At 48.6% G+C, this 18108-nt stretch overlaps 1 protein-coding gene across 2 annotated transcripts in view; it reads right to left on the bottom strand.

Annotated features, from left to right (window-relative positions):
• The window catches only part of SH3PXD2A (SH3 and PX domains 2A), a 252573-nt gene that overhangs the window by 215304 nt on the left and 19161 nt on the right, over window positions 1-18108 (bottom strand). The window contains exon 1 of one of the 2 annotated variants that reach the window (XM_035547575.2): window positions 17744-17882. The exons of the other annotated variant lie outside the window; for it this stretch is intronic. The gene's annotated coding sequence lies outside the window, so the exon portion shown is untranslated. Of the gene's footprint in view, window positions 1-17743; window positions 17883-18108 lie in introns of those variants that run through there. 2 annotated transcript variants of the gene reach the window in all.

The following is an 18108-nucleotide window of genomic DNA, read 5'->3' as shown; positions in this document are numbered from 1 at the left end:
CCTTACCCAGACCCATAACCTTTTCACGAGCAGCAAACATTACATCAGCTTACCTCATCATATTTTTTTGCTCAGATCTCAAAATGGGTCGCTGTGAAAGTGATTAACGGTATCCCGGGGGAGAAGGAGAAAAGCAGTCCCATGGGAGCCCGAGGTCACACAAATGCGCGGGACGAGGAGGCAGAGGAAATACCAGATAAACACGGAGAGCCGGCCCACGCTCGAATGCCCAGCATCACCCTTGCTGCTGCCTGCAGAGCCAAGAGAGGGCTTTCTGTGGCATTTGGTGGCTCCCCAAAACAGAGCCACCCGAGCCACTGTTTTGGCACGTATCCCAGCCACAGGGCAGAGCACTGCAGAAGGGCCCGGAGGCGAGATCTCCCTGATGGGAGGCACCTGTGACAAAGCAGAGACCTTCGCCAGCACTGTCGGGTGTAATCCTGGTCCTTGGCACTTTGCTCCTACCCATGGGAGAGCCAAGAGCAAGCTCTCCCAAGGAAGTACGGTGCACCGAGCTACGCTTTAATCAGGGTTGTAAATTGTGAGTTACTACAATAAATAATTACTTAAGTTAAAAAGATCTGCTTTACACATTTATGACCTTCAAGGGGTCAAAACACAGCCAATGTTCACGTTTTGCCCCCAAAATCCTTAAAAAAAAGTCCTTAACAATAAATAATTGAAGTACCAGTAGCAAACAACTCACTACGCAGTCACTGGACACCCCAGCTACAAAGAAATTCTAATTTTCATTTCACACATCCAAGTCTTTTTTCAGTCTATGTGTTTTAAAATAAATCCTTCCTCAAGGAAACAAGCAGCAGGCCTGTACAAACCAGAGAATATTAATCAGGAACTGTGCTTGATAAGCAGCTCTTAATATTCATGCTGCATGAAAGAAGGTGCAGGATGTCAAGGGGATTTTATCAACTGCTAATTATTGTTTAATTCTAGCTCTGGGAAACTTCCATTTGATCCACCACAGAGCAGAAAATTTATTGCCAACTGAAGTTATAGCTCTCCCTTTACTGCCTACACAAAGCAATGAGAAGAGAGGACTTCCTACTACAAAAAACATTAATTCAACTGTCATTGGGCATGATTTTATCACTGAATGTCTCGTTTTCAATGGAAAATAACGAGTCCCAGCTGGCACAAACCCCAGAGGTACAGAATTCAGGTTGCTCTCATGTGACTGGTTTTTCAATTGGCTTTTTAGAGGACAATGTTTTGTTTCCTACAGCTGATCTGGAGTGGAAGATAAATGCCTGAAATGAGCAGTATGATGAGGCCAAGATAAAAATCTCTACAAATACACAAGCTAGTGGCAAAGACAAGATTCCAGAGTAGAGACTAGAAACATGCCTATACCCATAACAGAGGGCACTGCTAATCTTTAATAAGTAATTACAGTAAATACTAGCTTTTAAGAAAGTTTTATGAATGCAAAAAACAACAATATGGTGCAATTTGTATGCAGATATCACCATGATAGCGCCTTTTATCCTGGAGAACATCAGCACCTTCAAAAGCCTTGTATTAAAGCACTGGATGTTTGTCTTCCAGTGAGTCATGACCAAGCTGGAAGAGAGACTCCTTTTCCCCTGTACTCAGATGTTGCTGCTGTCTGTGAGCTGGAAACTTCCCACCGGCAGAGCTCAGCTGGCGGAGCACAGCATGTGAACACTCCCCGGTCCGCTTCAGCTCCAAGCGAGCTTTCCGTACCCACGAGGCTGAGGGAGCAAGGCTACTCGCCCCTCAGAGCATCGCTGCTGATTTTAGGAATCTTCCGTCACCTCAGAGGACATGGGCACCAGGGCTTCCCCACATGGACGCTCAGGGTGGGGGTCCCCAGTTCCTGCCCTATACAAAAGCCAGTTTGGCAGCAGGGACAGCAAAAAGCCCAGGGCTATGCACACGGATCACAGCAGCCTCCCGCACAAGCCACCTCGGCCTGGGCCGCATTCAGGCCTTTGGAAAGTTCACATTTGACTCTGGATGCAGCGAGCACAGCTCAGGCTCCTTGCCCAGCCCCGCCAGCATCCGAGAGGCCCTGAAAAGCCCCACAAGACCTGGACAATTCCCACAGAGATAAAGTCACCCACAGCGAGCCCACTACCGGGGCCCTGCCGCGATGTCACCTTTCAGCACAACGTCCTCCGGGGGACCACAACTCAGCCGGGCCAGGGCCGAGGAAGGGCTATTTTCAAACCCAGTCCAGTGCTGTTCTCACCCCGGGAATTTGAAGAGTGAGCTGAGAAACAGAGACACGGGACTCAGCAGAAACACAAAACGCAGGCAGCTCCGAAGGGGAAGGCCTGTCACGGGCTGGCTGTGCCGGTGGCAGGGCGCTGTGCAGCACGGGGGCCGGCGCAGGTGCGGGGTGTCTGGCTGCCTCACGAAGCAGATGTGGTTTCACAGCCATCCCTCTGCAGGGCTCGCGTTTCCATTACCAACACGGGAAGTGTAACTGAGAACAAGCCAAAAATCGACCCACGGGTCTAGCGGACAAGTGTTGCACGTACCTAAGTTTTGGAAGCAAAGCAGAGCTGCAGGGTACTTGGAAGGAAGGGATTAGACAGCCCTGGCGATCACCAGGTCTTGTCTGCGGGCAGCCACCACACAGGAAATTTATCCAGGACACAACAATTGCAGTTTGAATCACAATTTGCAAGCTAATTTACAGTCTAATTAAACATGTGGAGAGAAAAAAAAAAAAGGGGGGATAGGAGCATTTTCCTTCATCCACTATCTTCTCCTGAGGGTCTTGTTTCAGCTGTGAAAGGCAACACGACAGGATTAATGCTGCTTGCCTTTCTAGCCATAACACATCAAATCTATTCCATGTACAAGGAAAATAAACTCACTGCTAGCTCTGAACCCAGCCACACACCGAGAATCAAGCTGGCTCCTTTCTAGTTCAGAAAACGCCACCACTGCTGCATTCACGTACATGGGCACAGACCTTCCTCCTGGCAGAGATTTAACCAGGATGAAATCCTGTTTTCTTTCCCAAATCCTTCTACCTAAACACAAACAAGAACAGCAAACAACTGCCTCAAGCCAGCCAGAAGACAACCCTGGGAAGGCAGGAAGAGGAGCTCATTTCAGTACGGAGGCACCTGGCTACAGGTTGTTTTTATTTTGTTGTTGTTGTTTTTTGTTTTCCTAGCTTCACGTGTATGTACCAGAAGAGTAACAGGGTTGTGTCTGAACGACAAACCCAGCTCACTGTGTACACACAGGCAGAGCAATACAATACTTAGTAGCTTCCATATTTTTCTCATTAATGGATGAGTTTTCAAAGTTCACGGTTCAAACTTCTCTTTAGTCTCATCTTTACATTTCAGGGTGTCAACTTGGTTTTTTTGTGGTTTGTTTTTTTTTTTGGCTTTTGCCAATTTGGATTCTTAAGCACCAACTTCCCCAGGCCTCCACAGCATCTTCCTGCTAACAAGATGCTAAACAAGCCCACATAATCAGAGCCCTAAGCCAAAGGGGTAAAACTCTCCATTGTATTTCTTTGCTTGGTCATTTGCACAGCCATGAGAGGCATAAGAAGGTAAAATGTGGAATTGGTGCTCACAACCAGTGAGAAGAACCTGGCCAGGGAGCTGCAGAACTGGAACTGCTCAGAGCTCTGCGGCTCACTGACAAGCCACTTCTGAGCCTCTTGCCAGGCTTGTCCGATTGCTCCATTTAACTTCACCCTCAAGTGTGTTACAGCAGAATATGATGTGCCTAGTTCTTACTGGCATGCACCATCTGTGTTGCTTTAGCAGGGCTTTGTCTTTTAACTGATAGCCTGGGTTGCATAAGACTAGTCAAGGCTCCTGTCTTTTCTATAATACATCCAGTAACTGGAGCTTATGGAAGGAGAGTAAGAAATAGGACTAGTAAGACCCATTGCTTCCCTGGTTATCGCCTCCCAGCTTCAGGAAGCAGAACAGCAGCTTCTCTGCAAGGAAACGGCAGACAAGGGAAGAGGAAAACACCCACCCATTAGACCTACACACTTGGATGAGGGAGACAAAGCATCTGTGCAGACTCATTTCTGCCTCCAACCCATTTCCGTCCACCTCCATTTACTTTCCATGTGCGGTGGAGCTATTTGTGAAGCAAAGTAACTGCAGAACTGAGCTTCTGACATTCAAAAGTTGATAGACCGTCAGAAAACACAATACTTAAACCTACAGAATAGTGGAGTGACAACCATAAAACGGAAATAAGAGCACTCAGGCTCTCTGTGAAACCTGGGTCACTTGTGGCCTTCTCAAATACCCTACCCGGGTCTGAAAGAGGCTCTCTAAGGCAAGCAAACAAAAATACATCCAACTGCATTTGAAGGTAAAAAGTTTTCATTACATCTCAGATCTGGATCCCAGGAGAATTATAAACTACTTTAATTCAGTGTTTGTGTCTTTCTTCCCAGCAGGTGATCCCTGCTTCGTGAGGACCCCAAAACATGAGAGTTGTCTGGTAAAAGAAGAGAAACTCCTTTTAAAAAAAAAGAAGGATTTGGGAAAAGCAACAATCAGACAAAATGGACACTTCTATTTGGATTTCAAGTCCTTGAAGTAAATTTAACTGAAAGATTTTCCATTCATCTCATTAAATTGGTTTGAGAAACCGATTGGTAGTTGAACTTGTTCTGAAAAGAAACACAGACTAACCCACTGAAGCCAAAACGATTGTCATTGAGTTTCCTGGGGCCAGGGACACAGGAATAGCTTGGGCAAATGAGAACTAACAAGAACCTGCTTGCTATGGATGTAAATGCATCAAAACCAAGGTGACACATATAGAGAACATACAGTCTGGAAACCACCGTTTCCCAGATCTAACACATCTTTGCACGGAGTTATCCCCGTGGGAAACCTCTCCGGACACCTTTCCTTCTGCTTTGAGAAGGAGGGCCATTTGCCTTGTCCCAGCAGAACCGTACCGAAGCTTGTTCTCAACTCTGGAGCAGTGCTAGAGCACCCACAGCTCGTGGCTGCCCAACGACAGAGCACCCCTTGACATTGCTGGCCCTGTTTCATGTACCAGCACAGAGCAGGCTCGCACAGTGTAAGTACACAACCTTCATTAGTCAAATCACAAAAACTCCCTGCAGTCAGCCTTGTAATTGGAAAGAGGCTTTCCTAAAACCCAACCTTCCTTTTGGCTTCCTGCACTGCACCAACACTTGCATGTAGTTTATATTAGCATGCAAATCTTCCGGCTTTGATTTGTAACCTTACATATGACCCCCAGATGTAGTGCTGGAAAAGCAAAGCAAGGGCCTGGGAAAGGGAGCAAAACTGCTCCAGGCCCTTCCAGAACAATGACAAAGCTCTGGGACATTCTTAGTCCAAATAATGGAAATTCTCCTGGGATTTTGCCATAGAATACTGGGATTTTTTTTTTTCCTTCTCATTTTGAGTAGAGGGAAACAAGTCCATGTAAACCAAGAGACCCTTGGACTCAAAAAGCCAGACCTGAGGGGCACAGAACTCGAAGTGTGACCTACTATCCATGAAAAAACTACTCTGAAAACCTCTTCTAATTTCCATAGTTTGCACAACTACAGCTTTCGTGCATGACTGGAGGATAAAACTTGAGGTCAAATCACGTGGACCAACCAGCAGAGCATCACTGAGCAGTCAGCCCCATGCTCTGACAGAAGAGTATTTGCATTTTATTTGCAAAATGCTAAAAGAGTGAAAAATGGACTTCTCCTCACATTGTAAACACCATTCAACAAGCGTGCAATGCATGCGGATCTCTGATTATACTGTCTGCATACCATACGTGTGCAGCACTGAATGCACTTCTCTGCAAGACACTACTGACAATGTACAACAAAATCTAAAAGAAGGGAATAAAACTCCACAAGCACAGAAAAACACAGTGCTGAAGTCACTGGGAAGAATTTCTTTCATTGCAGCGCCCTTTGATTTCAGGCTTAGGTGAAATCCAAGCTTCTTGCGGAGAGAACTGTGAAAGAACATGGTTTTGTGTCCTAGTTTTGCAAACACCACCTGAATTTCACTGTGAAATACTACAGAAAACGCAAAGGTGGAGAGCCATCCTTATTTTCCCCCATACTTTTGGCCAAGCCAGGAAAACTGATGCAAGAGTCCTGTGCAGGACAGATTCCCAACAGTGGGGGCACAGCACCAAATTAACCACAAAACTACCTTCTTCCTGTGGAACTCGAGGGTTGTCAGGAAGACGCTGCCAAATCCTCACACCCTCAGCCCTTCTGCCGTTTTGCTAAGTTGAACCATTGTCTCTGCCCTTTCCTTTCCCCCTCCTCTTCTCACAACCAGCCTCATTTTCCCTCCTTTTCCCACGCTTGGCTTCCTGCCTTCTGCCTCTCCCGCCCCAGACGGGCAGGACTATCGCAGACAGCCCCAGCACATCCCACTCCAAGCCTGCAGTTTGCAGCTGGGCCACACACACGCAGACGCACCCAGCCTTCCCCACAGGTTTTCCAGGTGGTGCTGATTCACCACTCCAGGCTGTGGGGTCCGTGGGGGTGTAAACTTTGCACAGCAGGTCAGGGATGCAGAGGATGCGTGAAGGCTTCCAGGCATCACCGCTCCACGGGGCACAACCCCTTGGAAACCTGCAGATATAGGAACCCTATGGCAGGAAAATACATTTCACTGAGGGGCACCGGGATACCTGCTTGACAGGACAGTCATGCTGCCTAACTGCGTGTTCCCAGACGAAGGATTCTGCAGATTTGTCTGCCCCTGGGCTGGGATTTGCCCCTCGCTCGGCTTCCCTCCTGCTCTGAGGCATGCTGCCGGTTGGTAACGCGCTCTCTGTCAGGGGTGATGGTGACAGCAACCACACGAATTCCTTCTCGTTTACCTATCACAACCCGGCCACAAGCCACACATACCCTGGGAGTTACTCATTTTTGGAAGCAGAGTGTGCGGCTGCAAGTCAGCATGTGTCACCTTAAGAAATAAGCCTTTTAGAGCCATGCCTATATTACATGTTCTACTGAAACCGGTAATAAAATGTGAATCAGCAAACTGTCTGCACACATTTACATTTCTGTCGAATTCAGGGTTTACAGTGCCTTGGAACAATAAATAAACCTCTTCCTTTCAATCCCCAAACATGAATATTCTCCCACTCCTAGCCACTTAAAGGGAATTATTAATGTTCCTCAGAGAGAAACTATTAAATCTGCTTAAGTGACCACCCAAAGCCTAGCAAAATTATTGTCTGTAACAGCAGGCTTTCACGAACCAATACAGCTGCACTCGACACACACAGCATCTGGAGACGGCAGGAATTTGCTAGGCAGGATTTGGGGAAAAAAAAGTACGCGTCCCAAATTCAGGTTCTCAGACTGGTCGGAGGCACTCGTCTCAGATCTTTCTCTACGTAAATGGTTAAGAAGGATCCTAGGCCAGGAAGATGACGCCCAAATGGGAGCTGAGCCGTGTCTCCCCGGGGCTGCAGCACCAGCCCCGGCTAGGCCCCACTGATGCTTAGAAGCCCCCCATCTTTGTGGGGCATGGTACCCCAGCACAGCACCCCTCAGATGAGGCCGTTCTGCCTGGTGGGACCCCGGAACCCAGCCCACCACACACCTCAGCCACGGCCACGGGGTCCGACCGCTGCTGGTGTAACGCTCCCCAGTGGCAGAGGCCTTTTCAAAACGAGGATTCGGCTCCAATCCGCATTCGGAGGATTCAGAGTTTTTAAACGTGGGTCCTCAGAGCAATTTTAAATTCCAATTTATGAAGTGCTAACACAGGAAGGAGCTGGAGACACCACTGTAATTTACCACGAAGCAGATATGCAAAGATAATAATAAGAAACAGCGTCCTGACAGCAGGCCAGGCCTGACTGCCAGCGTGCCAACGGCCTGCTCAGGCACAGCACGGACCAAAGCCAGCGCCTGCGTTTTGTGGCCTTGGACAGGCTGTAACCTGTGCTCCTGGAGGCTGGGAAGAAGATAGACATTTATTCTTTTTTTTTAAAAAAAAAAAAAAAAAAAAAAAAAGTAGATGCTTCCACTTCAGTTTGGCTGGACTGCCAGCTTCAGAGCAGCTCCTGAATTTGCAGCTGCTTTGCCAGCACATCGATGGGACCGGGGTTCCCATCAAAGGGCACACAATAGTTCTGCCACCCCGCAGGTGTCCTGACACACAAGCGAGCAACACTTTTTGTCCCACCCCATGGCAGCAAATGGGTTCCTGCATCCCTGAAGTGAGCTGCAGCACGAAGACAGCACCTGCCAAGCATTTCATTAACAACGATACGATCTGAAAATCCTTTCCCCAAGCCTGTGCTCTTACAGAGGAGATTTGAGATCTATCTAAAAGACAGATACGCTCAACAACCTCTTAACCCATTTCAGGCTTCAGACTTCGCTTCTGCTCCTAGGCACCAACCCCTATTGCCCTAAACGTCCCCAGCAGGTACCAGGAGCAATGCAGACACAACAGGGCAGCACACAACTTCCATTTTATGGAACACATCCTTGAGTTTTGCTAGGACCAGGGCTATGCTCATCAAGTAAGGATACACCAGAGTTGGAGTTGATTAGGGTGACACCAGGCCTGACCCCAACAGCCACAACTTTGGCTGCCAAAGGGAAAGATGGAGTAGAAGGCTATGGATGGAGAGTGAAACCCTGCAGCCACCTCCACCTGAGGGCTGAGCCAGGCAGAGCCAAACTGAGCCGAAATCACTCGCGCTGCATGTGCAGGGCAGGAAGCAGTCGGCCGAGTGCCATGAAACGCATGAGGTGTGAATTACAGCATCATAACTCACGCCCTGAAGAGTCTTATTGCAAAATGGCTGAGGGCAGAGCTAGGATTTTTTTTCACTGTTTTAATTCCCCTGCAACCATCTTTTGAGTAGAGATAGGTTCAAAGAGGATCAAATCTCACCCTCCTCAGCCCTGTGAAACGTGAGTAGAACTAGCAGGGCTTGGCCCAGAGTGCCTTTTCTGAAGGCTTCAATACCATTAGATGAATACTCTTCAAATATAAGCCACTCAGAACAACACTAAGACAGACATAAGGCCGGGTGCTACCAGACGGGTGCATCAGGCACCCTGGAAGACTTCTTCCCTGCCCATCCGCCTCCACATCTCGCCGTGCATCAGGAGCGGGTGGGCTGCCCTGAAATCCAGCTGCAAGGGAAGATCTCCAAGTTCCAGCCCCACAGCTTCCACAGGCCCATCTCTGCCTGCAGCCCACTGCCATGAGCTGGTTCTCCATCTGGAGTCTCTGAGTAGATGTAAACCCTTGCTCACACACCAGCAGATGTAGATGGCTGAAAGGGAGGCTGCCCTCCGCACTACCACCATTTGCTTCAGGGTTTGCTCTGGTTTGCCCCAGGGACAAGGCATGAACACCTCCCAGTGCAGTGCTGGGGTGATTCATCCCTCTGGAGGCCAGTGGGTTGGTGTCCAAGGCAAAAAAATAAAAATAAATATTAAAAAAAATGAGGCAAGGATCTGCTTGTAGGTCAACCAAATTGCACTGGAAGCAGAAAACACCAAGGAAGTCTCCCCACAGGACACACCAACCCCCCTCTGGCACAGCCACCGTGGCTGTTGTCATTTGAGGGAAAAGACAAAGCCAGACCAAGTGAAGGCAGGAGCTCTTCCTGAAGGGAAAGCCGCAGGCCTGGGTGCCAGCGAGACACCGTCAGGCTCCCATAGCCTCTCCTCCCTGTTAAGCAGCCAAATTGCTCCTGAAGGTAAGCAAAGGAAGCCAGCTGGAGAACTGGCCGGTAGTTTTAGCAGAGGATAACCACCCGCCCTGTCTGTGCTGCCTCAACACTGCTGACCGCAAGGCAAAACCACTGCTCCCACCAGTGCTCTCTGTGGGGCTTCTTCCCCAGCAATACAAACACAGCTAAAAAGTTCCCCTCAGCTTGTAAGCACAGGGCAAGTCTTACAGAAAAACCTAGCGTTTTGATTTCCTTGCGGTCACAAGAAGATCTCCTCAGCAGCCCTCCCTTCTCCAAACACTGAGGTGATGAGAGCTTTGCTTTGGTTCCGCAGATAAATGTCGTCTCCCCAAGACAGGGAGTTCTTGGAAAGCACAGGGCAGAGACTGAGCAGTCTGTGGAGACCACAACAGCGATCCCTTTGGAGGCTCGGACTGCCAAGGGCAGGCTTCAAGAAAGGGCCTAAGTTCCAGAGATTTCGATGGAATTGAAGCCCGCACTTCACTCCACTGCTGAATTACAGCCCCTGACCACCAAGGTCTTCCTCTTTGACACTTCATCCAAAGAAGTGACAGTTACAGCCCCTGGACTCGTATAACTGTTGATTTGCGGGCTCTGCTGAAAATCCTAATTCTTGGTGACTGTCATCCTTCCACCATAATTTTGGACTTTCCCCAAAACAGGCCCGTGTGCTTGACCTATGGCCTGACCAAGCACATTGGTGCTCCTCCAGCCTCGCAGAGACGAGCAGGTACCCCCCGGCCCCTCTTCGCCCCAATTCCAGCACAAAACTTCTCCGGTACCCTCACCTCACACATCCCTTACACCCCACCAGCTTGCAGCTGGAGGTGGCTGAATCTTCTCCAGATTGGCTCACTCCTTGCCACAGCTGCAGCAGCCTACACACATTTCCAGCCCCTCCTTCGCTGTGGATGCCACATTTCCAGTAACGCAGCCCCTCCGCGATGGCAAAAGCCGGGTCAGGACTGCAGTCGCTCAGCAGCCAGGAGTCCTTAAGAGGCTGCCACGTGGCTTCAGTCTGTCAACTGCACCACATCTTAACTCGCAGCAGCAAGCGAGCGTGCCGCTGGCTCTCCAAGTCAGCAAATCACTACCACAGGGAGAAACTGCACTAAGAAAAACAGAGAAAATGAAGAAACGCCACACCTCTTCCAGCTGACTAGCCTCATTTCTGTCCAAAGATTTAAGGAGAAGGATGGGACAAAACGCTATTTGTAAGAGGCTAAAGGGTTTCTCAGGAGGTCAGAGAAATCCCGTCTATGGACGGAGGCACAAATTCCTGTCTGCAGGCTTGGCACTCAGCAAGCCCACTGCCTCCTTGCAAACACCCGCCAGGCCGCTTAGAGACCCTCTCACAGACATCCGAGCCCTTCTGAACTCCAAACTTACTCCAGAACACCGCTGAACTGCAAATCTGCCTGGCAGGGTGAATTATCCAAGTATGATTTAAAAGTGAGCTCTGAAGGTAGGGAGCTCAGCCAACTGCCGCATCTGGCCACAATATTGAGAGTCAATCCCCCAGTTAATAACCTCAGACTCCATCGAGGTGTGACATTAAAAAACAATCCCAATAATATCCCAACCGTGTCACTTTATTTTTTTCCCCTTGAAAGGGCATCTGGCATGCAAGGCTTGGGTTTTCCCTCATCCCATGGAAACCAGCAGCAACATTTTCCAAGGATCTCTGTTTCTTAACCAGGGAGTGGGAAGGGATGCAGTCAGTCCATGTATGGCTCCAAACGTTTTTCCAACCAGCTGGATTCCCATCCCCTTCTCTTCTCCCTTCTCCTCTGCAGAAACTCAGTTACTGCGACCAGCCTGGAGCTGAAGAAGCAAAGAAATGCCGCTCCCACTGCTGCTGTTCCAAAATCAGCAGCCAACAGTGGCTGACTAACGCACCTACGACCTCCTTCAGGAAGGTAAAAGCATCTCTACAACCTCACATACAAAAACTCTCCAGGAACAGAGATGGAGACCTCTAGCTATGGAAACAGCCTGGAGATCTGCTCCTAAACCCAACGCAAGGAGAGCTTCCTCCACGACAATGCTCTTGCACGTACCTTTGTGACCCTTTTTGAAGGAAAACTTCAAAACTGTTCTGGTGAAGGAAATGCTGACTTCATTTGCATGGTACCAAGAATGCAATTCTTATTCTCCCCTCCTTTGTTGTGTGCTATGGGGCAACAAACAGGATTGTCAAAAAGTATGTGTGCACCCTTCCTTGTTTTTAGGTTGGCATGAGCTGAGATTCTTCCCCCAGTTTTGTGTTCATGTGATTTGGACAACTGACAAGAAACCATCTTTCCCCCAGAAGGAACTGTGGAAATGGGCTTGGCTATCTATCACGAGTCCAACAACCTTACCAAACTCCTCACCACAAAACCAGGCAGGACTCGGATCAACCCAAACACCATCTAGACTTGAACTCCAAACCTTTTTTTTTTTTTTTTTTTTTTTTTTTAAAAAAAAGGGCATTTTCATATCAGGTTTAATTTGAGCCTTGGGCCGCAGGCAGGGCTCTCCTAACTAACTGCCAAACTGGCTACTGTGTTCCTCTTCGCTCCACAGTACTTATTTGATTGGCAAAGTATTATTTCAGAGCTATAAAACCTCTCTGGAACATGCTCCCAATAAACTGAATTCCTTTTCTAACTAATCATTTCATTCATCTAATTATTAGCAGCGTTTGGAACAAATTAGCCACCCCAGGCAGAATCCAGCAGGGTTTGGTCCCTGCCCAGCAGCCGTTTACACACCGCCCTGGGAGGGACCAGGACTGAGGTCCCAGCTGGGCTCCTCGTGCTGAGGCTGGGCCGCAGGACAAGCTGAAGGTAACTGGCAGTGTGCTGCAGAGCTGCCTGCTGCAGGGCACGATGCACAGCCAAGGCTGACAATGTCCAGCTCAACTGTCCTACACCTTACCTTGACCTAGAAAAGGTGCCTTCTTTGGGTACTTGCCTTCAAGGAGCAGCATGTCCTGTCTATCCACCTCGACACAGGCAAGTACGCTCTTCAGGTCTGCAATATCCCTCTGTAAGGAAGGGGTTTGGCAGGAACGAGGCAAGACAGCAGCCGTATTTCCCTACGCAAAGCACACGAAGTACGTTCCCTGCATTTCTCTAGCAGTAACAGGAGGCACAATCTGGATGCAGCACCCATGAAACCGAACTGCTCTCCAGCCCATGTGGAGGCAGCACCAGAAGGGCAGGTGTAGCTAAACCAGACAAAACCAATTCCAGGGACTCCTCAGAGCAGAGATTAAAACGCAAGAGCCACAGGACAGCTATTCGTAAAAGCAAATGATGAACAGGTTTGTGAAGCAAGCATCAAGGACACATTTATAGTTAAACTAACAGCTTGTCAGGTAACACTGAAATAAAACCAACACAGACCAACACTGAGAGTGCCTGCTGCTAAAGTGCAGCAGAAGAGCAAGCAGTGTGCCCCACTCAGCAGAAGCCGCCCCTCCGAGCAGCAGAATGTCACTCGCCAGAGCCTCTCCGTGGCAAATCCTCGGGGATATAAAAAGCCTGTTGACTCGCCTGGCATGGGGAGACAGCAGCTCAGTCACGCACAAGGATTTGCTCCTCAGACACTTGCAGGCACACAGACACAGGCGGTCCCAGCCCGGCGGGGATGCGATATCCCAGTATCGAATGCTTCAGAAAGTTCAAACGCCAGTCACGTCTGACAGGGCAAGCAGTGCAGAATTAGATTTACCACAGGAGGAGGGCTTCCAGGTCCCAGTCTACCTCCTGCTTGATCTCTCCTCTCCCATACTGCTTGGACACATCATTTCTACAAAAACCCTGTCTCCATACACCCAGGTTTGATGTCCAGGGCAAAGCCAAACCTGGGCAGAACCTGCTCTGCACGACAAGCAGAGGACAACAGAGATGTCCCCAGAACAGCAAATGTGAGCTGTAAAATAGTCCTGAGGAGAAAAAAAAAAAAAAAAAAGAGGACAATATCCTGAAGCATAAAAGCACTTTAAACACATTCGTTTCACAGTTGCTAGAATATAAAGCAAAGCCCTGGAGCTCTGCCAGCCAGTCACTATTTTTACGACCATATCAAAGCACATGATAAAAACAAAGAGCTCGAGGGTCAAACTCAGTGCTGGGATTAGTAACCAGGCTGAGGTGAATAGCGTGATACCACGTCTGAACAGGATCCTCTGATCACAGGCCCTTAAAACACATTTGTTTTTTTTCCCCGCAGACAGCAGTCACGCCTGAAACCCGTGTGCCAGATTCCCCCTTCAGCCCATTAGGGTGGGAAGGGCTTTGTGCAAAACCGATAAGCCAGCACCAAGCGCCAGCAGAGCCTGGAGCTGTCTCGAGTCACGTACGTCGCCCAGAGGAGCACAGCACCCGAGACCCAGCTGCTCAGCCCTTCCCTCGGCCCTATTTCAGTCCCCTGCTGCCAACGGTGTCCCTGCCAGGGCTGCTTCCCCAGGAGCAGAGTATTTCTGAGCATCCCTGCGTTACGCACAGCCCCTGAGTGCCACGTTCACAGGCTGGAGCACCAGGGAAAAGAGAAGGGAAACTGCCTCTGGGGCTGCCAGCAGCAGAGACACCGACCAGGGTACCCACGGCAGATTTTACTTTAAGCTCAACTTCTCTTTTATCCAAGGGGACGGGAGGCTTCCCTGCCCAATAGTCTCCAAGAGCGAATTTTAATGGAAGAGATCAGAGGGAAGCTTCAAGCTCGGGCTGTTTGTTTTAAACACTGGATGTTCCCTTTGCTTGGTTATTTTGGCCTTTGGTTAAGCTCCCTTTTATGTTACACATAAAGATAATTTCTTCTTTTGTATGTCAAGGTTGATCAAAACTCAGAGTGATTTCCTTCCAAAATATTTTTTCAACTACATAAAATGACTTATTTGTTGCATTCAGGGTTTTCCAGTAGTGCCTTTTTCAGTTTCTGCACAAGACGCAGGATTTTATTCCAGAGGGTGTGCTTCAAATAAAAACTCTTTTTTACCTGATTTTCCCAATGAAAGGTGGTCATTTTTTAAGGTAATAGACTTGATTTTATGTAATCTGCAATGACAATTAATTGGTTTGCATCATTTCACCAAAACTGAAGTTAGAAACGCACATTTCTCAGCCACAGTGGTTTTAACTACAGGCAGGAGCTCTCCCACAACAGGAGCAATATATAATTTGGGGACCACGTCACGCACAACAGGGGCTTTGGATGAATAGATGCTGCTGTGACTCATGGAGCTGTAACAGGGCCCTGAGCCTTTGCAACCAGCACGGCCCGATACGAAGCCGCAGCCTCCAGGGACCGATCCTTACTGGTACTGCTGGGGGCACCAGTGGGTACCCCAACTGCCCGCATCCTGCCACGTAACAGCACGATCACAGACAGAAAAAAGCAGTGAGGGAGAGAGACTGGGAATAAAAAGGAAAGAGCCTGTTCCCCCTTGCTAGAGCTGCCCATCGCCCAGCACTCGCGTCTCCGAGCTCTGACCTGATTTCACTCGAGCTGACCAAAAAGGCAGCCCCCTGCAAAGCGCTGAGCGTGCTCTGGTCCCGCTCTCCTCTCTCCATCACAAAGGCCCGGTGGATTTGAGGCAGCAGCTTGGCCCCCGAAACACACAGCGAGATGGCATCACGCATCACTGCCGGATTCTGCCCCTGGCAAGCTGTAATTTTGATTAAAGGAGCAAAATTTTTAGCTCCCCTGAGCAGCCTCATCTCCCACTGATTTTTTCTTTTGATCCATCTTCTTCCCTCAGTCAGAATTTTAAACAGCTAATGGTGTTTTCTGCTCTCCTTCCTGACATCTTTCAACCCACCAGCCTTGCCGCACATCAAACACTGTTATGCCACATACGACGCAACGTGTCTCTGTGAGAGAGGGAGCTCTACCATGCATCTACACGAAAACAGAAAGTAACTTTGGGGAAGAAAACACAAAGAGGAACTTTTCCAGGAATAAATTAACGACCTGCCAAAAACAGCATATGCAACAGTTTCTCTACTACTTCCAGCTACAGATTGTCTGGTGGAACAATTAAAAAAAAGTAGTTTTAATGGGGTGGTTGCCTTACCTGAAACTGCAGCTGCTATCAGCAGGAAGAGTGCAGGTCTGACCACAGGATTTGAAAGCACACCACAACAGGGAGGTTCAGTCTGACCCCAGGACATACTTTATATCTACTCAATCCCAGCATTTCTTTAACACGTGACTCCAGAAACCAAGAGTCACCCGTTACATGCCCACTCCAGAAAAATGGGTAGGGATCAAATCTAAACCTGCAAGTACTGCCTTGTTGTGACCATACACATCACTCAGATGACCTGTGAAAGCACCTTCCATTTGCTAAGCTGAAAGCATCTGGCAAGGAATGGAAAAACACCATCATATCCCCCCAAGTGACTTTTTTTACATTCTGCATTCATGAGGCCAGATATCTGAGAGTCCAGGTGATCCCAGATGTGTGCCAAGACGGGGACTCCCAAATTTAGGAGATGCAGAACTGCTGCCCCCGTGGTGTTTGCGTTTACTTTCCTATCTTGTCTCTGGACCTCAGCTCTGCAGCATGTAGCAGTAGCAACCCAGAAGACGCCAATTTATGAAGAAGTGGCTCTCAAACTGAGCACACCCATCAGCTTGTCACCTCTTCCAATCCAAAACAGGGGAGAAAATTCCACTGATCCTTTAAAGTGTTCTTGGGACTAATGAGCCGTGTTACGGCACGGTGCTCAGGCTCACCGCTGCCTCTTGCTAAGTCTTACTATGACTGTAAAATTAAGCAGCTCTTTTTAAAAGTGTAAAAATGACTCCTACTTCAGAACATAGCTCTCAGGGGAAAGAAGAAAGTTTGCAATTTCAGCAGGCAAATGCGTGAGATCGTCTCTTAATTACCAAAGGAGAGGCAGCTGGTTCAGTTCACGCTATCTTAATTTTCCTCTCTTTGATGTCTTGATCACATCTTTTGAACAACACGCTTGAAGCTTAGCACTGCAGAGAACACTTATTTTCATAATGAAAGGGAAATATTTTGCTCCATGCATAATATTTAGTTATCCTGATAGGCCGCATTGATAGGGCTTTCTGTATTGTGTTTTCAAGCTAACGCTGACTTGAAAAGAGGCCTGCAGGGCAGTGCAAGACGTGTATCTGAATGATAAATATGTAAAGGATGCTAAACACGTACACTGATTAATGTGGTATCAAATGGTTTCTAATAAGAAAGACACAAGCACCCAAAACTTTCTTGTCCTGAAGGCACAAGAAGGAAGATGACTTGTTTCCCATTTCAGCTTTAAAACTTAAAATTTCTAGGCCATATGAAAATGATGTTAAACATTTGCATAGCACGACAGCATCTCCAATGTTGCACAACATACAAAATCACAAATTCTGCTTTCCACAGACACCGGAGACAGCCAAAAATCTGGAGAAAGTGCACAGTTTTGGAAGCTGCTGATAACAGCATGGAGTTTCAGGAGAGTCGCAGAGATCTGCAGAAACCGTATCTGTGTGCTCCTTTGCACTGGCCTACGGGAACAGAAAAAGCAGGACAGCTCCGCACATGGCACCAAATTCCTCCAGAGGCAGCTGCCCACCAGTGCTGGAAAGCCAACTCCGTTCAGCTCTCTGCAGTCGGGAGCTGTTTTCCTGATCAACAGGCCCCATGCGAGGAGGGCAGTGGGTCAATTTATCCTAACGGTGTAAACCACTGCGGAGCCTAACCCGAAGTCAATCAGGACTGGGCTGCACACCAGAATAAAAAAAAAAAAGGGGTAGTGAATCTTGGAGGAGAACTTGCTAAAAAGGCCATTCAGAGACAGGAAAAACGTCTCCAAAATGCTTTTGACCAGGGCTATTGCAAACACCACCTTTACTCCAGTTCTCCACGCACAAGCTGAGCCTCGATCCAGCAGGTTACATTCAATCTATCCAAACAAAACCTGGCTGCGGAGGAGTCACTTCAGGATGCAGACTTCATCCTAAGCATAACACCCATTTCCTCACCCTTTTCGCTTTAAACCAGATGTTGTTATACTTGCGTGCGTGACGTTTACACTTCACAACGCAGACGCTGGTCAGATTTGCTGAAACAGGGAACAGCACCGTGGTTAAACTACTTCCTAAACGCGAAGGCTCTTTGAACATCGTGTGTGTCACGGAGCCCAGCGAGTCGGAGCTGCGAGTGCCGCCTGCTTGAGGTCAGTGCTGTGCTTCAGGCTGCAGCTGAGCAGACGTGGGAGGCAGCTGGCCGCAGCTCACCGTCGCTGCTCGCTGCCCCTTCCCCTCCAGCGGTGGCTGCCACCTCGCATCTGCCAGGAGGACCCGGTGTGCTGTCCCTCAAAGATCCGGATGAGGAAAAAAGGCTCTAGTTAATCCCTGCTGTCTGGGGAGCAGGGAGGG

Source organism: Cygnus atratus, chromosome 7 (assembly GCF_013377495.2).
Source record: "Cygnus atratus isolate AKBS03 ecotype Queensland, Australia chromosome 7, CAtr_DNAZoo_HiC_assembly, whole genome shotgun sequence".
Taxonomy (NCBI): Eukaryota; Metazoa; Chordata; class Aves; order Anseriformes; family Anatidae; genus Cygnus; species Cygnus atratus.
The sequence above is the reverse complement of the archived record's forward strand: the minus strand, read 5'-3'. Positions and strand labels throughout refer to the sequence as shown.